Source organism: Corvus cornix, chromosome 3 (genome assembly GCF_000738735.6).
Source record: "Corvus cornix cornix isolate S_Up_H32 chromosome 3, ASM73873v5, whole genome shotgun sequence".
NCBI lineage: Eukaryota > Metazoa > Chordata > Aves > Passeriformes > Corvidae > Corvus > Corvus cornix.
This window is the reverse complement of record NC_047056.1, coordinates 94,273,867-94,290,246: the sequence shown is the minus strand read 5'-3', so window position 1 is coordinate 94,290,246 and position 16,380 is coordinate 94,273,867. Positions and strand designations below refer to the sequence as shown.

The 16,380-nt window shown below is 41.1% G+C and overlaps 1 protein-coding gene across 5 annotated transcripts in view; it reads left to right on the top strand.

The window, feature by feature from the left end:
• The first annotated feature begins 4,206 nt into the window (after positions 1 to 4,206).
• The window catches only part of ARHGEF10 (Rho guanine nucleotide exchange factor 10), a 112,135-nt gene continuing 99,961 nt past the window's right edge, over positions 4,207 to 16,380 (top strand). For 3 of the 5 annotated variants that reach the window (XM_039568079.1, XM_039568078.1, XM_039568075.1), the window contains exons 1-2: positions 4,207 to 4,295; positions 12,982 to 13,041. The gene's annotated coding sequence lies outside the window, so the exon portion shown is untranslated. Of the gene's footprint in view, positions 4,296 to 12,981; positions 13,042 to 13,553; positions 13,637 to 16,380 lie in introns of all 5 variants that reach the window. The other 2 variants (XM_039568076.1, XM_039568077.1) reach the window with 2 other exon arrangements.

The window sequence follows — 16,380 nt, the reverse complement described above, 5'->3', positions numbered from 1 at the left end:
GTGCTCCTGAGAAGAAATTCACTCAAGTTTTTCCCTTTATCAGCTTCAGGATGAAGAAGAGCCATCAGAGATCAGCGAAATAACTGAAAGCAGGAATTTTGTGTTACAGAAACAACTTGTGCATATTATTGTCTGGGGTGTGGGTGCCCACGTGTGAGCAGCGAGGGCTCTGTGAGGGGAGGCCGGGCTGCCCCAGCCGGTTCCAGCCGGATCCAACCGCCCACCGCAGGGCGCGGCTGAGCCCACGGCCGGGGCGGGAGCACCTCGGGGGAAATGTATGTAAGGGCAAAAAATGCTGCACAGAAGTGAGAACAAAGTGAAAGAAATAGCTCTGCGAGCACCAAGGTCAGTGAAGAAGGAGGGGGAGAAGCTGTTCCAAGGCACCAGATCAGAGATTCACCTGCAGCCCATAGAGGAGCCCTAAAGGAGCAGGTTTATCCGGAAGGCCTGCAGCCTGTGGGAAGCACCCACACCGAAGCAGAGGAGAACTGTGAGGAGGAAGAAGTACCGGGAGGAGCTGTTACTGACTGACCACAACCCCGGTTCCCATCCCACTGTGCCCCTCGGGGTGTGGAAGGCCATGGAGTTGGGAATGAAGGAGTGATGTTGAGTTTGGAGAAGGGACAACAGAGGGGGGAGATTTTTTTTTTTTACTTTTGTTTTTGTTTCTTACCATCCCATTTTTAATTTCAATTTGCAATAAATGAAATTTCCCCAAGTTGAGTCTGTTTGGCCCATGACAGTAGTTGTTAAGGGATCTTTTTGCTTTCATTTTGACCTATAAGATTTACATCTTATTTTCTCCCCGAATCCTGTTGACGAGGAGGAGTGAGGGAGCAACTGGGTGAGGGTCTGGTTGCTGGCCAAGGTCTACCCACCATGAGAAGTTATGGCATTGGCTGTACTATCACTCATGTGCGACCCATGACAACAAGGAGATGATGTAACACAAGGGCTCTGCTCCTGACCAATATTAAAATTTAGGAAAATTTGTACCTAGTCTGTCTGAATTGGCAGTCTGAGAATTTGACTTGCAAATACTCATAAAAGAAGGAAAGAAGTGGAATGAAATGCATTCATGAAAGAAGTTCTAGTGCTGGTAAAATACCACAATATTGTAAAATTCAATTGTCAGGTTAACCTGTACTGGTGTGCTGAGAGCTGACAAACTGTCTCCCAGTAGTGGTGCTGGTGCTCCCGGAAAACCTGGAAGACAAGTCAGCAGTAGGCATCAAAGCAGAATGTGAATAAGCAGTGTTTTTATAAACGCAAAAGTTTTTTTTTAAGTAATAGTCTGAATTTAGGAAAACTGTGTGGTTTGCTTGTATTTTTTAAAATATCTATTAGATATAAATATATATTAAAAAAAAAAAATATTGTCACTCATTCTGGTTTGGTAAGGGAAGTAGAGGGGATCTGTAACTTTACAAGGCTCCAGCATGTGTTTCTGCAGATGCTCAAGTTAAGGAAGGCCATTGGATGTCCTAGCTTGGAGTGTTTTCTGAGGGATTACAGTAAACAGATGACATACTGTCTTCATGGGGAACACAGTTGGGAGCAACAGAATTTCCAGTGGATGAATACTCCCTAGGAAAACGTGCCAGCTACATCAGCTGTTAAACAGAAGGAAGAATTTGAGAAAACTGGGGTTTGCTGGGGAACTTGATAACCTAAGTTTTAGTTGTTTTGTTCAGATTTCATGTAGTGTTTTGGAAAGCAAGCCATTGGAATGATGTCTTATCTCTTAGGTGTCATAAATTTAGGTGTACATTCAACCATGCCAATTTCCATGGAGAGAGAAAAAAGGGATCCCATCTTCATGGCATAGTGTCACTGGGGGTCAGGACACCGCCCAGGGTTCATGGTGTCCTTAGGATGCCCGGTACACATGCTGGAGTAGGTGGATGAAGCATGGTAAAGATGTGTGGAGTAGGTGACCTGTGTGTAGTAGCTTGGAGGTGAAGCATCTTTGCTGAAGCCCCAGTAATCAGAAATGAGAGTAAGTAAATTTTGGTGAGGTCTCACGCAAGTATCACCAGTAAAACCAATTTAAACATCAACTTCTTAGAATCTGGTTACAAAAAGCATGATGTTAACAGTGGAGATGGCCATTATCTATACTCTAATTATCAACAACTAATTATGGGTGGATAAATAATGAATTTGTGATTGTGATGATTAGGGTGCTAATTATTACTGCTATTAGGCTGTTGCCTTACAAATCAGTAGGAAAGTGCAAGTTATTTTGGAAGTTACTTTTTCTTAAGTTGATCTGCTATTATGGGATTTGTCCAACAAGGTTTCCAGAGCAACCTTTTCTTGGAATATATGTATGGTCACCAGGAGAAGGTGCTGTCAAAGATCAAAAGGGTTCACAAAAAGCCTTCAGGAAGGATTTCAATTGTGTCTAAGATAATTGTGAAAGATAAGATAATCTGTGAAAGGTAATTATGAAAGGGAGAATTTAGTGCACATAAGATTGTGAGCTGGCTGCCAAAAGGAGAAGGATATTGCTAGTAAATGGTATTTTTAATTACAGAATTGAGCTAGTTGTACTTGTCTAGATATGTGTTTGTTCTTTAAAGTGGCCTCTAATGATAAGCACTAATTAAACAGTTTGCCAAAGATTGATTCCCCACCATTTCAGCTCCGGAAATAATAGCTTGGTGTGAGTAAAATGTAACATATTTTAAAAATTACAGAAACAACAGGATAAAATGGTCTCTGATGGAACTGAGTGGTGTCTTATATGAACTGAATGTCATAATGGTATTCCTGGCCTTAACTTTTACCTATGGCCCAATTTTCTTGTTTTCTTTCTTACCTGGAACCTATAGAGCTATGTGAAAGCTATTTTGAGTTAATACCATGAAGAATTGCATTAAAAAGAAATAACTTTGTGGAAATGGAAACATTTTTTGAAAGGAATAGTTTAAAATACTTACTTTGTGATTCAGATTGTATGAAGCCACACAAAGACTTGGATAATCGTGAATCTGTGTTGTTAAACTACAGACAAAGGGAAAATGTAGGGAAAAGGTGTATTAATCAAATGTCAAGTGCCACCATTTTCTAGTAATGCTTTCCTGTAATGATAATGAATTTACTATTTACTGAAAGTATTTTATTACTCACTGTAGAATGAGTTTACTTAAATAGGCAAGGATCACTGCTGGATGACGCATGGATCTTTGAACAGTATTTATCTCGAAGATTTCATTCTTAAAAGTGGTCCGAAGATTTCAGATAATATTTAACAACATTAAATAGTTGTAATTACTTATAATTTATTTAAGAACTTATAATGTACTTAAGAGCATTTATTTTTATTGAAGTGTGACAGATGTTTACATGGATATATTGTAAGGTACACATTTTAAAAATAATTGCACCTCGTAAAGGTTTTCTATTTTATTTTAACTAAGGGGCATGGCCAGGTCTGGTGGTTGGTGTTACTCTCAGGACAAGCATGCTTGAGTGGCACGAGCTTTGGGTGGCTGTGTGGTTGGCTTGGTCAGTGCTGGTCTGCAGTGATGCTCGCTGTAAGGACTGTCACGCAAGAAGGATGCAAAAAGCAAAAATGTTCGGCATGAGGTGCCAGCGTCTCTAGATGGCATTTAATTTGAAAACTATTACTGGATTTCGAGTTATAAGTGAGATTAAAATCCAAAATAAAGCCGTGGCCCAGTGTTTACCCTGGCGTCTTCAGGGGCTATTCGTGAGCATGAGGCTGAGTGTGCCCAGTTGTGCACCCCGGGACCGGCTGCCTCCCGGTCCCTGCAACCGGGCAGCTCCGCTCTCCGCCCATTACACCGACGCCTCGCGGGGCTGCCGCCCGCCAGCAGGGCCGCGGGGCGGGCGGCGGGATGTGCTCCCGCCCCGGGGCGGTGCCGTGTGGTGGCAGGAATGCGGCGGGGGCCGGGGCACACGCGCTGCCCGCCCCGCCTCGCCCGGCCCGGCCCGACCCGGCCCGACCCGACCGGCTGGGCCAGCTGGGATGCAACGGGACCTCCCGGGGGCGGGGACCGGGAGCGGCGGCCACGGGCAGGCGCTGACGGCAGCGGCGGCCGCAGCGAGGCGGGGCCGGGGGCCGGGCCGGGCCGGGCGGCTCCCGCCGGGGCTCAAGAGCTCCGCCCGGCGGCCAGCGCGAGCTCCGCGGCGGGGTGAGTGACGTGTCCGGGCGGCGGGGCGGCCGCGGGGCCCCGGCGGAGCGGGGCGGAGCGGAGCGGAGCGGGCCGTGCCGGGCGGCGGCCGCCTCGGAGCATTTGGCGGCGGCTCCAGCCGCGGCGGAGGAGGTGGGTGTTCCCCTCTCGCCGGGGTCTTGCTCCGGTGTTGTCACGGAAAGTTTGGTCCTGGGAGGGTGGGCTCGATGTTTGGTTCGGAGACGCCCTTCAGGGGCCGGGGCTGCCTCGCTGGGGCTGCGGGGGCCCGGGGCGGCAGCCTCTGGACGCTGCCGCGGGGGAGGAGGGGGACTCGTGGTGTGAGATTGTCATTAAATCGGTTTTGCCCGTGCGAGGTGGGTTACTGAAGCGAGGGTACGAGGGGTCCCTAGAACGCCTTGGCCAAACTCGCTGTTGAACTGCGGTGAAGTTTCTTCCCCGAGGTTTTCGCGGGGGATTTCTCGCGTGTGCGCTGCTTCGTACTCCGCCGTATGGGGAGCTGCCGGCTCCAGCTTCCCTCCCCTCTCCATCAGCTATGGACATGGCTATGGAAAATATAACTCCCATGGGGGCTGGCGTTTCTTTCCTTTCCCGTTCTTCAAAGCTGGTATCGACCAGATTTTTACGTGGCATCTGCAATTAAATTGGTCGTCTTTAAAGAGCTGAAAAACACTACTTCACAGTAACACTGTCTTTTTATGTATTTTTTTTTTTCCGAGGAGGTTTAAAAAATATCTTTGGTTTCTTTGTAATTAACGGTGCAACTATTGGACTAGTTACATAGTTGTTTGTGGTGATCCCAGACCATGTAGTTGCTTTTGCAAGATGCCCTGCACTTACAAGGTAGGGTAAGAAGAGCTCTAAAAGATTGCCCAGTCATGCACTGGACGAGTGAGCTAGCAAGCTGTGTCAGTAGGCAGTACCAAGTACTTGGAAAGGCAGCTATTAATAATGTGTACACAGCAAAGGCTTATTTGAAAGACTTGTAGGTGATGCTTGTATTTTTGACCAAAACAATTTTATCCATCATAAATTCTCTCCTCTTTCATTTACATATTTCTTCAATTCTTTTTTTGTTTGTTTGTTTGGTTTTTTTTTTACTTTCTTTCCCAAAGATACTAAGATCATGGCTTTTACCTTGAGCTAGCGGGTTTTAAGTTGTTTAATTGCAATGTAAAAAGCATTTTTTTTTTTTTTTTAGTCTTGCTAACTGTTATCATAAAGAGGTATAGGGTTGGGTTATTTTTTCATGAGTCAGTAAATAAAAAATACTGTTTAAAAACTGTTCCATGCTAAATAAATACAGTGAGATTATACGAACGTGTGTTAGTTTGTGGCTATTTTTAGTGTAAACAAAATAATTTTTTTCCTAAAACCTTCACTCTGCTTGGTGAACCCCAGCGAGCAACTGTTCTGCAGTAGAAATGAAGTATAGCATTTTTAAAATTTTCTGTTGGCACTCAGGAGACACAGGTTTATTGCCTGAACATGGGACGTGTTGGGTGCCTACAACTTCAACTGCCCATTATTCAGGCAGAGGTTCTGGCTGTTCAGCTGTTTTCTTCAATGGGCCCTTCATTCGTTTCACTTGGGTGATCTGTTTGATCTTGATAATCTGACTTGCTTTGTTTAATCCATCTTGTCTTTTTTTTTTTTCCTTCTCACCCTCGGGCTCAGTACTCCATGAACTAGTTACATGTGTTTATCTGGTTATGAACAGTAGTTTTTTAGATACTACCTTGAAATCTGATATTTCCGAAGGCTTTACAGTGAAATTTCAAGATTTTTAAAATATATTCTATGGATTCCTTAGATTACTTATGGCACTGTACATGAGATGTGACTTACTGTGTGAGTGACAACAGGTGTCTTGTGATGGCACTGGGTTTCCAGTGCATGGGGCTTCTGTGGCTGATACCCACAGATGGATGTGGTAGGAGAAAGGACTATGGAAACAGACAGATGCTTGAGTAATGGGCTGTCCATCATCTCCTGCTGAGTGTCGGGACGTGGCAGCATCCTGTGGGTTTGGGCTTCAGGAGCAGGTACTCCACAGGATATGGAGAGGAGCCCCAGTGCTGTGTGATGGGTGTGTGCAGTCTGGCATTGCAGCTCTGAGATGCAGAAGCCAAATGTACAAGTCTCATGCTATTGGCTCTGACAGGCCAGTGCTGAGCACACCAAGGTGCCCAAAAGGGGGGTTGCCTCCTTCCCTCCATGCTGAGGCACTGTCTTTGACCCTGAGCTATGCTAATGCTTAGCAGATAGGCTATGTTTTCATTCATGAGTAGACAGCAAAAATCCTTTCCCATAGTAGAGTACTGTAAAGTAAGCTCTATCTTGCCAGGCCAGGCTGGATGGGGCTGCCCAGGGGCTCTGGGCAACCTGGTCTGGTGGAAAATGTCCCTGCCTCATGCATGGCAAGGGGGTTGGAACCTAGATGATTTTTAAGGTCCTTTCAAATCCAAACCATGCTATGATTCTGTGAAGAAATCTCCACAACAGAGGAGTTCTTCAGTTGATTCTGAGCTGTTTAGGAATCCTTGCGTAGTTTATAAAGATTTGGAGGAAGACAACAAACCTGAAGGGCTATTGTTAAACTTATTGTTAATGGAATTTAGTGCAATTGAGAATAGTACGTTACTTATTTGTAAAACAGGAAGTCTATTAACTGCTTCTATATGAATTAGAAATGATTTTTAGAATCTGATGTTGAAAATTTATAACCTTCAGTCTGTTTCTGAAGCAGCCAGGAAGCAAAAACTGCAGTCCAGGAGAAAGAGGACCAGTTTTGATTCAGACTTTCAGACTGAATTTTATGCATTGTGCAAACCTGCAGTCAGTTTGTTTGTGCATCTGTAGTACACTGTTCTCAGTTTTGTAGATGATGGAGAAATGAGATGTGTAGTACTTATTTTCTTCATTTTACATATGTGGGACAGTAATTTTGTTTCCGCTTATGTACAGTGACTTCTATTTCATTTTTTTCTTTCTTTAATTATGTTATTTCCATTTTACAGTTTTACTTTAGAATGTTAGAGGGGATCCTGTGGAGTTGTCATACAATCTCTAAATTTAAAGGTATTTTTAAAACTATCTTTTGGTAAGTTCAGCTTCCTGATGGTTTTTTGAGCTGTAAGTGCCTTTCTGGACTATCCTTGGATGCTTCTTGTGGAATATCTATTGCAGCAGTTGTACCTTAAAGAAACTTCCTTTGGAGTTACAGTGTTATACACTGAATGCAATTGTTCGTACTTTTTGAACATTTTGTATGCTATAATGGAATAATAAATGAGGTTTTATTGATAGTGGTATGAATTAGTCTTTCATTTTGTATGTATTTGACAACATGTGAAGGAGGCATTTTTCATATCTAAGATCATATTTTGTTAAAATCAGCATTTATAAGCGGTACATCTTCCCCACTCCCATTCCTTTTAATACATTCTTGTTACTAAATCTTTAACTAGAAAATTGATATTGGTAAATTCATTTCTGAGTCCAGAAGTAGTTTAGTGAGTAGAAAAGCTGTAAGCCTGGATGCTTGGAAGTTTTCAAGGATTGGATCATAAACTGAAGCCTGAGAATTACTTAGAGGAAACTGCATGCATATTATGAGAGTAAGAGGCTCTTTAGTATAAGGAGGTAGGAGGCACATGAGAAAGGTAAACCAGAATTCTCATGATACAACTATGTCTTAACATTCTTTCTGTTTTCAAATCATTCTCAGTAATGTCATTGTATGTGTGTGTGGTTTGCAGAGAGCAGAATATTGTGACTCAAGTTCTGTCACATACCTGTGGAAGAAAACTGCTGCATTATTATTAGCCTCTTTTGACATTTTTATCTGTTGGTCATTTTCTTATAGTAAAGAATCTTGAGTTTTACATGCACCAAAATACTGTATGTTATTTAGAAACCAGGAACATGTAAAAGTAGAACTTGTTTTTAAGGGAGTGATGACAAGTAATGCTAAACGAGAGTTGAAAAATATGTTTTCAAACTTGAGTTTTTAGATCAAAAACTCGATTCATGTTTATTCTGAAACGCCTGAATCAGCAAGACTGTGGGAAGTGATGCATAACTGCACAACATTGATTATGTCCTACATATTCACTGCTCAGTCAGGAAGCCTGAAGCTTAATGTCAAATGCGTGGGTGAAGCAGTTAAGCAGAGCAAAATAAATTGTTCTACTTACGTGCTGCTGAATAGGGGCATTATCTTGGGAAAATCTGTTTCAGTGACTTACTGTACTGTACAATACTTGTTACTTGGGACTGAACCATGAATGTGAACTATTAGGATCCAAGCTCAAGGTCAAATATTCACTCTTGTTTCTCTTCTGTAATTTCTTTTTTTCTCAAAATGCATTTAAAAAATTTCAGAATTCACATGAATTTTTTGCTCCTCAGAGATACAGACTATACATCTCAAGAACTTCAAGAAAGAGGGTAAACATTATTTCATCATCTGTAAAATGAGAGAATAACTTACTGAAGTAGGTGGCAATATTTAGATTTCCTGCTAGGATCACAGTGAGTCTTGGGCTTATGTCTCATTTTTATATTTTTCACTTTTCTATAGCATTCACAGTCTCATCCTCAGTGTTCTTTTAGAATTTCATACTTAATGTTTAGTATTGTTGCAAGCAATGGAGTGACTCATTTGAGTTTTAAAAACTTCACTTTCAAATTGTAGAAGGTTGAGAAGAAGGATGTCTACTAGATCATTTCCAAATCAAGGAAAGAGTGAAGACTGCTGATGTGTGGCCTAGATACAGAACTTACACTTCTGTGGGAAACTAGCTTCCATTATAAAATTTTTGAAGACAAGGGCTGTTCTTTGCAGATGCTATTACTGTTTTCCTTTCTTCCTGTAATTAATGATTTAACAGCTGCATTACCTGATTTCTGATTTATTTGAATAAAATTTTGGTGTTAGAAAATCAATGAAAATAGTCTTCTTTTTCTAGAGCATGCATCATAACTTTGTTATTAGAAATGTATTTCTGTATTTTACTCCATGTATTTTTAAACTCAGGAATAATATTCTATTTATATTCTTAATAACTTTATTCATCAAGTGAAATAAATTTGTTCAACTGGATGCTTTTCTAATGATCAGATAGGACAAGTTGTCCTTAATGAGAAACAGCATGGTTATTTTTCCAAGGACAGTAGCACCTAAAGAGCTGAAAATGTTTAGGAAAAGTGACTCTGTCAGGACTTGGTTTGCAGGCAGCAGTAGTAACTGTATATTCATTTCAGTGTATCCTTTCACTTGTATTATTGGAAACAGCTTCTAGAGGAAATTTTCATCAGTTGTCATCAGTATCTTGAAAGACAGCCTATGCCTTGTAAAACTAGGATGAACGGATTTAGTGCAAGTTTGAACAAGACTTTCTGCTTTTGTGGTGAATATCTGACTAATGTACAGTTAGAGGGGGAAAAAAGCTTTATTGACTGTATCAATAAATAACATTTCCCCAGCTTTTTTTTTATATTGAGACCTTGATTTGCTGGAGAATGAAACTGTGTTTCAGGAGGGGATCTACTCCCTGTGACAAAATTACTGTATTTTACATGTAAGGGTGTTGTGGTATCCCGCAGTGGTAGGGAGGAGAAGAGAGCTCCAGCAGGCAGGAATTGTGCAGCAAGATTGATTTATTTAATTATTTTACAACTCTTTTATAGACTTTTTTCTTCATAGTCTAATTGGACAAAGGATCAGCCACCCCTTGGGGTGATTGGCTAAAATCCTAAAACATCCATTGTCAAAATATTTTTCTACTGTACTATAAACAAAGGTTTACAAGGTCGCAGGTGTTCATAGTTCATAGAACTCTACTAATATCTTCTGTCAGAGAGAAAAATATCTCACAGGACTGGAAAGAAGCAAGAAAAATTCTTGCTAGCAGCATATTTGTATCCACATAAGGGTGATCACAATTGCTAAACTAAATGATATTTTGGTGCATTTCTAATAAAAAAGCATTTCTAAAGTCTCTGCATAATAATTCTAATTACATAAGTATTATAATAATATGTATGCAACTAAATCCTGTGTAGGTTTACACCACAATTGAAGTATGCTGCAGTATTTGAGGATCTTCTCCAATTAAAAAATAGAAACCTTGCTGAGGATATTTCCAATTAAGGTAGTTCTTGATATCCAGCATTGAAAGGGACTAATCTGAATTAAGTTTAAAAAAGGAAATTGCAGAAATAAAATTGCTTTTCCAGATGAAGTTACTTGATTGCTATCACATTATAGCACAAATTAAGGAAAATGCTCTTAATATTCATTTATTTTTATTTTGCTTGCATGTGTGACATGAAAGATCTTTGTCTTGACCCAGTGATGCTGTTTTCTAGTTTGTGTGGCACAGAGCAAAACAGATAATTCTTGACTTAAAGCATATGATGCCAGAGTTCCCTTTTAATTCTTCAGATGCTTCCAATTTGTTACGGTACTCTTGACCTCCATGATGGTCTGCGAATCTTGGGGTGATGCCTGTCTTCTTACTCTGTGTATTCAAACAGTTGCCAGGACAAAAGGAAGGAACAAGGCTCATTCACAAAAACAGTTAGGTGCATGTTTGGGAACCTCTTCCTTTCCCTGGTTTCAATAACTTTTTGTCCATATTCTTCTCATTCCTTAAATATTTGTAGGTCATGGCTTTCCTATTTGTATGGTAAATATATTGCTACTGAGCTTAATGAAACCATATGCTTGTGTTGGGTTCAGCAAGGTCTTTTGCAAAATATGATTGTGATCTAGGTGGGTGTGCTGCTAGATGGGTGGAAGCCTGGTGGGATGGTTGGTTTTGAAGGTGGCTGGTTGGTTGTAACGTGAGACTAGTAACCAGCTGTCCATCACAGGATGTGTCCAGTTTAATACTGTGTATGAAGTGGAAGTCCACCAGCCCTTGCTCATGGAGTTTGCAAGTGACACCAAACTGTGGGAAAGGGGGGGCAGTGGATGTGCTTGAGATCCAGGCTGTCATTCAGAAGGACCTGGGCAGGTTGGAGGAGCTGGCTGGTGAGAGCTCTGTGTAATTCAGCAATGAGGAGGGTAAGGTTGCCCACCTGGAAAGGAATGTCTCCTTGGAGAGGAAGGGTTCGTCTCACTCAGTACTTGTCAGACCACACCTGCAGTATTGCATCCAGTTTTGTGTCCACACCTCTCCCCAGTACAAGAGAGATGTGGATAAAACTGAGCAAGTTCAGCACAAGGCTGCTACAATGTCAAGGAGTGGCAGCAGTGCCCTGGAAGAAGTTTCATTGGGCCCTGGCGGTGTGCTCCCACCAGCTGGCAGACTATGAGGAAGGGGGCAGGACCACAGGCTATGGTCATAACTGAAGTAAGGCTGGTTCTAACTAAATATAAGGACAATGTTTTTTTTCTAGGAGGACAACAAAACGAGGCAGCAGGATAACTGACACGGTCATGCAGTCTGTCTTTAAAGATTGTTCAGTATCTCAGTGGATAAAGCAGCCTGGTCTCACCTGGTAGTGGACCTGGCTTGGAGCAGCAGGTTGGACTACATGACCTTCTGCCAACATGAATGAATCTATCAAGCAGTGATTCTGTAATTTGCCTGGCAATAATAATCTAGGGGGGAAGAACATAAATATTAAAAATTAACAGTGCAGATTTCACCGTGGTCAGGATCCCTTGGACAAATCTACGAATGCAATCTTTGCTTCCTTCCTCTTTTCCCTTCCTTTAGGTGATGTATTGATCAGGAATCTAAGTGAAGAAATGTTGTAAGTAATACCCTTTAAAAAGAAAGATTAGAAAACCAATCTTCAGCCATGTTTTTGGGATGTCTCTGTAGATTGCTTCTTTTTCAGGGCTTGCTGCTGCTGTGTTTTCTCTGGCCTTGAGCAGGATGCTGCTTGGTGTGAGAAAGGGAAGCAGAAAAAGAAGCAAAGTAGCTTTTGTCGAAGTGGATTCTCCATTCATTCTGAAAAATGTGCATCTCTGCAGATCTGGCCTTGTTGGAATTGCTGCAAGAAATAGAATTTCCCCCAACTTTAACTGAGCCAGGAATTTGGCTTTCTGTTAATTTTCTACCTGAACCTATGTACTTCCTTTTTTATTCCATTGCATGTGATTTCAGTAATTTTCTTTGCTAAATTTAAGAATAAAATTTGTATAGAACAGGACTCTTAGCTATTAATAAAACCAAATATATGTTAAAAGAAATAATGATCCAGTTTTGATACAGACTTCTTTAATAGCTTACAGCATGGCATGGGAAGCTGTCATAATATTAACGGCTGCTTCATGCATACTTGCTGTAGACACCTCTTAAAAAAATGTAAAGTCTATGTTTCTCAGGAATAACTTGTATGGAGAACAAACTGTACAATCAGTTTTTATTTTTGCTGTCTTTAAGAGAGCCTTCTTGAGTTACAGGAGGAAAAAAATAGGAAATTAACCTTCTACCTTCTGCCTTCTTCTGTCTTGTCATCTCTCTGCACTGCTGGAAGAGTCTTCATATCAAATTTCAGCAAGATCTACTTCCCAGTGGAAGTTCTATAGTTCTAGGTGAAAGAAGACTCAGTTGGGCATTATACAGTAATATTCACTAAGTGATGTGGACACAGCGGGATTTTAAACATTCATGGGCTTTGCCTTTGCAACTTTTCTTGTTTTGATGTTTTTTTAGTTTAATTTTTAGACTTTCAGGCTTTCTCAGAGACATTGCATTTCTGCTTGGACTAAGCTTTCTCCACAAGACACAGTTTATTGGAAATCTGTCTCCTTGATTCAGCTTCTGTTTCTGTTATAAAATGTTCATTCTCTCTGCAGTGTTAAGAATGAAGAATCCTGATGTTGCTGCAGTTACAGTGCACACGCCCTAAAGAGAAGGTATGTGAGTCACCTTTACAGTTTTTAGGGTGATAGAGCTGAAAAAGCTTGGCAGCATCTGCCCTTTGGGAGCTCAGTGGATTCAGACCCCCAGGTCTGAATGCTGTGCTGCCTTGTAGTTTTGGCAGAGTTTGTGTCAGTCCCATTTTTGTTGCATTGTGACTTCTGCACGAGTAGTGACTGTTGGAAAATAGTTTTGTTGAAGTGGAAATGCAGATGTTGATCAGTATTTGTAGTCCTTTAGCTGAGAACTGACAGTCTGTTGTTTGTTCCACAATTAGAGGAAATCATTGAACAAAATGAGATACGCAGACATAGCTGAGAAGCCTAGTCTAGCCTAGAGGCAAAAGGAGTTACCAGAGGTTAGGAGAAAGGAAAACTGAGTCTCAGAGAGGAATGCTGACATTATTCCGTGGTCTTTGGATGAGTATAAAAGTGCCTTTGCCTTTCTTTCCTTTGCTGAAACTGCCCTTTGTTGTGGAATCAGAATTTCAGTCTCAAAGATTTTGCAGGTATTAGCACTCTGAGGTTGTGAGGTCTGCTGTGGAACATCATAGACTCCCACTTCCTTCAGTACCAGCTTCCATGGTCAAAGGTGAGTGTAGTTGGTGGAAAATTTGAAGTGTTGGGAGCTGTCCTTAGGGACAGTTTCACACTTGGACGATTCTGGTTTCTGGTGTGAGTGCCACTGGAGATCTGACCGCTTTAACTATGCGGGACTTCTCTGCATTAGAAACATGGCCCATGAACATCTGGTTTTAATGTGGTATTTTAATTACTTTTTAAATTTTTTTCTTATATATCAACTTAAAACTTAGAAAGCTTTGCAAACTTGGTCAGGAACTGAATATATTGCAGTATAATAAGGGACTTGTGTTTTTTTTCTTTCAAAATCCATACATTCAATATGATTATGCCTGATTTTTAGTGCCAAACCTAGGAAGTTACTAGCTAAACATCTGGAATAAAAGCATGCTACTGTGCTACAAGTAGGGTTTTTTTTTTAATAACAGTAGTTCCTTAGGCTTGGAATAGTTGGGGTTTGCCTAGATAGATGGGTTCAGATATAAGTGGGCAGGTAAACTGGGAACTTAAAAAATTGGAATACTATGTTTCCTCTTCCAATCTGTAAATATGAGTAAGAATTACCTGTTCCTCCTAACAGTTTGGCAGGAAAGGACCAGATGAAAACATCAGGAAGTAGGCATGGGAAGTGAGGGCCAATGTTTTGACCAGAGCGGGTCAGCTGCCTTTGTTAAAGGTGTCCAGGAGCTCCTTGGCCTCTCCCGCATCTGCTGTATGTTGGGCGCACAGGGGAAATACGGGGAAAGAGGGAAAGGAGACAATCTGTAGACAACCTCTGTGGCCCATAGCAGTCACTGCTATCTTTACCCACATCTGAAGCAAAGGAGGTGATGAGCACTGAGTCAGGTGAGTTTGTTTCACATCTGGATGCCAGTGGGAAATGTTAAACTTTTAGCTGGGTAACTCTGAGAACTTCTTTCTGTCTTTGTGTTCCTGTGATTTCTGTGCAGTCTGGAATGCTGCAGTTTAAGTCATTAAACAGAGGTTATACTGTGTTTGAGAAAACAATGTTATACGGGGGAGAAAAGCTCCATATTTTTATAACCTCTGTCATGTTGAGTAGATCACGGCAGTTGTTCAGTTATTCATATTTATAATTTTAAGATGGAACACACGTGAATATAATAGCATATATGTTTCATGTTTGATAGGGATTCTTTTCTTTGCAGTTTTTAAAATACATTTGGAACAACATCCTAATATTCTGTGTCTTAAAAGCTGTTAATTTTTTAAATGTAATTTTATATTAAACCAAGTAATATATACTCAGTGGTCTCGATGTTGCATCTGGAATTCGGTGTTCATTGTGAGGCCTCAGTACAAGAGAGAGACTGGCAAACTGGAGCAAGTCCAGTAAAGGCCACTGCTATGGTTGGGAGTGGGGAGAGATCAGGAGAGGCTGAGGGAAACCTTTGGGTTTGTGTCATTTTGAGAAGAAAGGACTGAGGGGGATTGAATTGTAGTCCTCTGCTTCCGAAGGCAGGGTTAGAAAGAAGGTGGAGCCAGGCTTTTTTCAGGGGTGTGCAGCAGGAGAATGAGAGGCAATGGCTGCAAGCTGCTGCAGGGCTAACTCCAGTTGGGCTTATGGGAAAAACCTTTCCTGGGGTTTCTGGTTAAGCTCAGCAGCAGGATGCTCTGGGGTGTGGTGAAACCTCCACCCTCATAGGGTTTCATAACTTGGAGGGACAAAGGCCATGAGCAACCTGATTTAATTTTGAAAACACCTGTATTGAGTGTATGACACAGCATTCTGAGGTCCCTTTCAGCTTAATTTGAGCTTTGATTTTTACTGTTAATTGTCTAAATTAACATATTGTCTAAATTGTCATAGCTGTGCTATGTAACTCTGTTAGCAGGAGAATCAATGGGAAAGGCACTTGAGCTACAAATGCAAATGTACCATATGCTGCTAGTCAAATTAAATCATCTGCCTTAATCTTGATTTAAACATCTTTAACTTGAGTTAGTTCCTGTGCCTCTCAAAAGAAGAGTGAAAAACTTTTCTTTGAAATATGGTGCTATTAGAGATCCTTCGTAAATGTGCTGTCTGCTACATGAAATGGCAATTATTTTCTTTTGTGGAGGGTATTAATGGAATCTGTAATACACAAGCTCTCTTTCCTGCTGCAGGGTTTTTCTCAGCATCTAAAAAGTGGAGAAAAATATGTGGAACTTCAAGATGAGTTAATGTAATGTATAAATCAACCCCTAAGGCATTCTTAAGTGAGAAAGTGTATCTTTCTTCTTGTGAATAACTGCACTGTTCAGATGGGAGCAAGCAGGTCAGTGGGTAGGACTCTTAACACTGGGTCTGTGTCCTTCCTTTACACAATTCTTGTGTAATTTGAAGCATGTCACTGTAAGCTAGATCAAAATGGAAATCAAGCTGCATGTCTCAGCTCTGTCTTGTTAGTATTTGCTCGTGATGAAGGAATTGATTTATAAAACCATTGTTGAAGTTAACTTTGATAGATGTTTAAAAGCTTGCATCATGCATTTAAAGAAAAAAATTCATTCTGAAAGCCTTTTAGCTACTCTCGTAAAATGCATTCAGGAAAGGGGCTGAGACTCACTTTCAGAGGTTTGCTGGCTATTACATGTTTCACACTTGAAAACCTATGCTCCAGTCACGAGCAGCTTTAAAAAAAATAAAGAAAAATGGCCTTTTCTTCAAACCATAACTATCGCTTGTTTTGGCTGACAGTTTTGGTGTGTCAGGATGCATTCCAGATATCTGTAAGCTGGAACATGCCT